This window comes from Simochromis diagramma, unplaced genomic scaffold, assembly GCF_900408965.1.
Source record: "Simochromis diagramma unplaced genomic scaffold, fSimDia1.1 OVJJ01000604.1, whole genome shotgun sequence".
Taxonomy (NCBI): Eukaryota; Metazoa; Chordata; class Actinopteri; order Cichliformes; family Cichlidae; genus Simochromis; species Simochromis diagramma.
In genome coordinates this window covers 5,074,558-5,080,557 of record NW_024387416.1, presented here as the reverse complement: position 1 = coordinate 5,080,557, position 6,000 = coordinate 5,074,558, and the positions used below count along the sequence as shown (strand labels likewise).

Sequence of the window (6,000 nt, the reverse complement as noted above, 5' to 3'; positions counted from 1 at the left end):
CTGCTCACATTCTTTTGAAATGCAAATATGCTCTCACCATAAAGTTGATTATTTAATAAAGTTTGTTATTATTATTATTGTGAATGTTTTGATCATTTTTTTATTTATTCATTCATTTATTTGTATGGTGCTTTGCAGCATTCATATTTTGGGTTAACCACATCTGTGTGTCACTGGCACAGACACCTTTGTTAAGAAAGTCTGATAACTGGTGTTTGATGGTAACTGGAGAAATGCTTTCAATGTTTGTCCATGATGTACATTCATAAGCATTTGTTGTGCTTAAGTGCCTCAATAATGCTTTGCTTTTTCTTAATAAGTGTTATAATAAGTGTGGGCGACTGTGGTTCAGGGGGTTGGGAAGCTCATCTTGTAACCGGAAGGTTACCAGTAGGCGGTTGGTGAAGTGCCTTGGGCAACACACTTCACCTACCGCCTACTGGTGATGGCCAGAGGGGCTGATGGCGCGATATGGCAGCCTCGCTTGCGGCCATGCCCCAGGGCAGCTGTGGCTACAACTGTAGCTTACCTCCACCAGTGTGTGAATGAATAGTGGAATTGTAAAGCGCTTTGAGGGTCTCAAAAAGAGGTATATAAATGCAATCCATTATTATTATAAAGTTATATAGTGTAGTAATTAAGTGGACACGGCCCTGAATAATAAAGGCTCTTACAGCGTATCACTCTCTTAGAAGTAGGTTTGCAGGAGACTCTCGCCCATGCTTGGCTGCAAAAAGTAGAGATAACAGGAAACGGCCAGAGGAGAAGTAGGGCAAGGTCGCAGCCTCGCCGGAGCTGAGAAAAGATGTGTTGCAGCTAATAGACAATAACCTATGAGCACGCTATGCAACGTGACTACTGAATGCTTGTGTAACACTATTGTTTAGACTAGAATGGGACACCCTGTAATAAAACTGTGTGACATGTTGAGATTCTCTGCAACATGTCACACAGAATGCATCTCCCTTCTAGAAGTATTGTGTAAGAGAATAAAAGTGTGAAATGGTCTACTGAGCAGTGTTTAGTCTTTCATCGGATGCCTATGAGGAATCAAAAGAACTCGGTGAAGTGTTGATATTTAACATCATCTATATTTACACTTTTTCTAGTTTCCTGTATTAACTCTTTCCATACATTTCGTGTATTTCTGTAGCCCAGGGTTATTTTATTGCCAATTGTATTTTATTTTTATTTTATTTTAAATGTTACTTTTTTTGAGCACCGTAGCACTGCTCACAGGAAGTCCCTGCTCAGTGCCAGGTTATTATTGTTTTCCATTGCATCTGTCTGTCGTAGAAGTTTCAGCGCTCTAACGTGTGAAGCCACAGAGTTAATATATAGCCTACCAGTTAACAAAAAATTGATTCATCAGAGGGAACAACCGTGAACTAAAGACAATCCAAATAACGTTGATACTTACCAAATACAAAATATTAAGTGAAATGGACAGCGTACCTGGTCCATTTATGGACACTTAAAGGGACAGTATTGAACATTTTGAAGGTCGAATTATTCGGGTGAACTAAATGTTTGGAGGGGTTTAAATGTTTTGGTTCATGTCTATGTTTTTTGGAGCAAATGAAATGTTCCAAATTTTAATAGTCTTAATTCTCATTTTTTTCCTCTAAGCTGAGTTTTCTCTGCCAGTCTCCTTATGAGCCTAATTGAACCTAACAAGAGTAGATTTTAAATGATTGGTTTTTTTTTTTTTTTTACTTTAGATGACAGATTACTGTGGATTGGATTATTTCTGACTACTCAGTTAAAAAGGGTGACTAGTGGCGAGCCAGCCAGGAGATTGGTTTTTATCTCCAACTCATACGACAACACTTTTATTTTCGAAAATGGAACTTGACCTCTGTGAACACTTTCAAGCTGACAGCCAGAAAAGCCTGTTTGTTACAGGCATTGAAAGACACTGTATTGGTGACGATATAACAAATTTTTCCGAGGTGAATGGTACAATCTCTAAAGTCGCCAGGGTCCCAGATGAGCCACGTCAGCCCGAAGGCAGAACACTTATAGTGTACGAGTCTGAACAGGCTATCTTAAAGATAGACCCTTCTGCCTTAGGGGAAGTTATCAGTTCTGAGTCTATGGGGTAGTGGCTTCCTTAGCATTTTTCAAGGTGAGTTTCAGGCCAGCCCTACACCCCACACTGAGACATGATCACTTGTTGAACATAACATTAATACGACAGCTGACAACATTCCCAATATTGATTAAAGTGAACCTGTAGAGCCCACAAGTGCATTCAGGCCACATACTGATACTTTTGCTAGTTCAGTGCATATAGACCAGGGCATTTACAACGCTTCGCATATTCAGAAAGTAGTGGTTGAACATATTATTCGTAATGAGCCAACTCACCCACCCCTTACAAGCACCACTTACGACTCCTACTTCAACTGACAGTGAAACTGTGAAACCAAGGCCAAGGAGCACCACCCCAAGTACTGAACCTCCTGTAAGCACCAAACCCTAACCTGTGAAACTAAAACCAAATGAAACTGCCGAGCTTGAAAGTCAAATAGCTGAGTTGATCAAACAAGTCCAAATGCTTGTCCAAAACCAAAGACATTCAACCAAACCTGAAAAATATGAGCCCAAAATTTCTTTAGCTGTTAACACCAGGAACCCAAGCGCTGCTGCTAAAGACCCTGACACTCTCCGGGCATGGTTTTGCTTTAAGTGTGGTGAAGACAATTGTATTGCAGTGGGTTGTACAAATGACGCCAATCCCACACTTGTCTGAGGGAAAGCATGCAAGAAATTGAAAAAGAAACAAGCTGTTTTTGCTGGACAACAGGCCGCAATCCTGTTTGCTTTAAACTAGTGGCAGAGCTTGTCGTGGGACACCCAGGAGCAATACATGCCCTTCTTGAAATTGAAGGAGCAGGAGGGAAAAACGTGCCATACTTGGGCTATGTTCTGACTCTTATTACATTTCCCGAGAACATTTCAGGCAAAGAACAACTAGTCGTTTTAATCCTTTTTGTTCCTGAATGTCACTTTAACAGTAAAATTCTGTTGCTAATAGGGACAAATGTGCTTTTACGGGTTTATAGACAGCTGCTACTAGGGATGGACCGATCCACTATACAGTATCGGTCCGATCCAGACCTAAATTATTGGATCGGATATCGGGGAGAAAAAAAATTGTAATCCGATACATTAAATATCACAAATTCACTTCACAAAACTTGCAACATGGCGTAAACCAGGTAGTGACCTGAAATTTCAGTTGTTAGTCGTTATAAGAATTGTTTGTGAACTAAAAAGTAAAGAATCTTTGTCCTGTTTGTCCGTGATTTGGAGAGCCCAGCGTGTGCTCCCGACGCAGGGGAAACAAATTCTGTCGGGGATACCTACCTTGGCACGACACCTGTTTAAACAATTTCGTGGTTCGAAAAAAAAAGCTATAAAAAAAACACTTTTTTTCATTACACACAAATTGCACAAAGCTCTGTGTTAAGGAAAATATTCTAAAACACTTCTTCAGTAAAGACTCAGAGAAGAGAAACACACAGAACTTCTTGCTAGCAAGGGCAGTCTCCAGACTGAGAGACTCGCGCTAAGAAACTGCCCCGGTCTTTATTTATACTTCAGTGGGTGTATGTGTGTGTGTGTGTGTCCTGCTGATCAAAGGGTCATATAACATAAAAGCACAAAAGGAAACATCCTTGGTCAGGAAGAGGGTAGTCTCCCCCTCACCCTAGATGGTTCACCCTCAGGCACGTGCAGAGGGGGGGGGGGGCTAGAGGGGCTTGAGCACCCGCCCCTTTCCTGATGGGTGCCCAAAGTGCCCTTTTGTTGAGGCAACTTTTTAAAAAAACATTTTTTTATTTTTTTTTTTTATGTGTGTGTGTGTGTGCGTGCGGAGTCCTGTCTGTGCCCCTCAACAATAATATTTAACTATTAATCACAGTTTTGCTAAATAAAAGGATCTGGCTTGCATCAGTCACATGATCACTATTAACCAATGATCGCCCTTGACGGCAGAACGCGCTGGTTACGAGCCGGGAACGATCTCACAAAGAGCACGCGCATTTTTTCCGGTCCGGAGCTGTAGGAGAAACACAAGTTAACTCAGAGACACAGACTGATGCGACAAAACCAGTAAGTAGGTGTACAGCGTACACTGTAGTGTATAGCACCCAGGAGTATTAGCTTATTACGTACACGTTGGTAAGTTGTCTTGTGGCAACTGACGAACTGAAACAAACGAGCGTGCTGTGTGTGCAACAGCGCGACAAACATTACCTGTCCTTTTATTAACTGCACAAGTAGTGCTGGTCATAGCTGCTGGCTACCTGTGTAAGGCTGTCATGGGTCTGTAGCTCTGTCACCGTTTTAGGGAACATATTTAGTTTTAAAGTATTCAGAACATATTTAGTTTTAAAGCAAGTTTCCGGGCTTTTCCTGCCTTTCTGGAGGGATTATATTTCACTAAAAAACGATCTAATATGCATGTCCACATAATAATTATTATAATTATAATATATTAAAAACACACGCTGTATTTTAAAGAACATACATTAAGAAGCAGATTATATTAGATTTATATTTTAAATAAGACAAAATGTGGATTTTACAGCAGTAAAATTATTGTATCACTACAGTTTAAAAATGTAATAAGCTTTGCCCCTGCACAGAGTGGATAGTGAAACAAATGGAATCATCATCAATACATTATTTCATATTTATTACTTCCCCCTCCTCATTGCTTTATTATTGTAGCTCTAGTAATAAATAATAATGTAAGGATTCTGGATCAGCACCATGATGCCCATAGTATATACAGTATTCTGAAGAAGGTCTAAAATGTCATTGTGTGTGCGTGCATGTGTGTGTTTTATTTAGATGGAGTTTTAAAAAAAATATTACTCATGATATAACATTGTCCAGACATGGCTGGTAAGGACATGAGGAGGAAACAGCAGGAGCTGTGTAAGGCTACTAAAGGCAGTGCTGTAACATTTTTCTGTCATCATTTTATTATAGATTAAGTGCTGGAGTTGTTAGGTGTGGATAATTAGATTATAGTTTATTGCAATAGCAAGTTGTGCCTTGTTCTCAGATAGCAAGTGGAGAGTGATATATGAAATGATGGGAAGGAAGGAAGAAGAGAAGCAAAGAGTGATTCACAGGCAGAGCCTAAATTATTTCTCACAGTTTTTTGTTGCCTTATGGTTCCAAGCGCTGTCACCAATCTTTGCATTTTGTTATTATCTCATGACACTTGTTTAATCAGCTACCATCTCTCCTATGGACTTTTTAATGTCTACAGTCTCAGATCAACACAGCCCTGCCCTTCCCATATTAGATTCTTGATGAATGTGTGTTGTTGTTATTCAGCCTGGTTCAATGTGCCCCTTTTTAACTTTGAGCACCCGCCCCTTTAAACCTCTCTGCACGGCCCTGTTCACCCTAGATGACATGGTGAGGAAGTCCAGCAGTTCATCTATATGTAAAGAAGCACTTAAACTAAAACAGACACAGCTACGTTAATCCTACCGTAAAACAATAAAACAAGGTACGACCTCTCTCATGCTCCCAGGATGTGGGGGTGCATTCCTGGAGTGCACACCAAGCCTTTTGCAGCCTGCTAGAGATCACACATCCTGTCACTACACAATTGATTATATGCCTCTAAGCATACATGGTTAAATATTTCCTAATACAAATAACTACATGCAGTATTCTTTTTTTTTTTTTTTTTTTCCTTTTTTTTTTTTTTTAAGTAATTGTTTAAAGTCCTTAATGTTTTCCTGCAGATGATTTACGTCCATCTGTGTTTTCAGGAGTTAGTTTTGCTTATTTGACAGCCTTTAACATGCTGCAGTGTGAAAGCACAAAAACTCTGAATGTCATGCTGCTGACCTTGTAAACACTACATGCATGAACTGAATATAAAGGTTTGAGTTACAGTGAGTAGTTTCTTTTGTAAAAGCAATTTTGTATCATGGTTACTCTTTGACAAGGTTAAATAGAGCTTAA

At 39.8% G+C, this 6,000-nt stretch overlaps 1 long non-coding RNA gene across 1 annotated transcript; it reads left to right on the top strand.

Moving 5' to 3' along the window:
• The first annotated feature begins 287 nt into the window (after nt 1-287).
• On the top strand, nt 288-1,137 carry LOC120721701. The gene is made up of 3 exons (XR_005693240.1): nt 288-331; nt 622-736; nt 806-1,137. It is a non-coding gene; the product is annotated as an uncharacterized LOC120721701 (long non-coding RNA).
• Nucleotides 1,138-6,000: the final 4,863 nt, after the last annotated feature.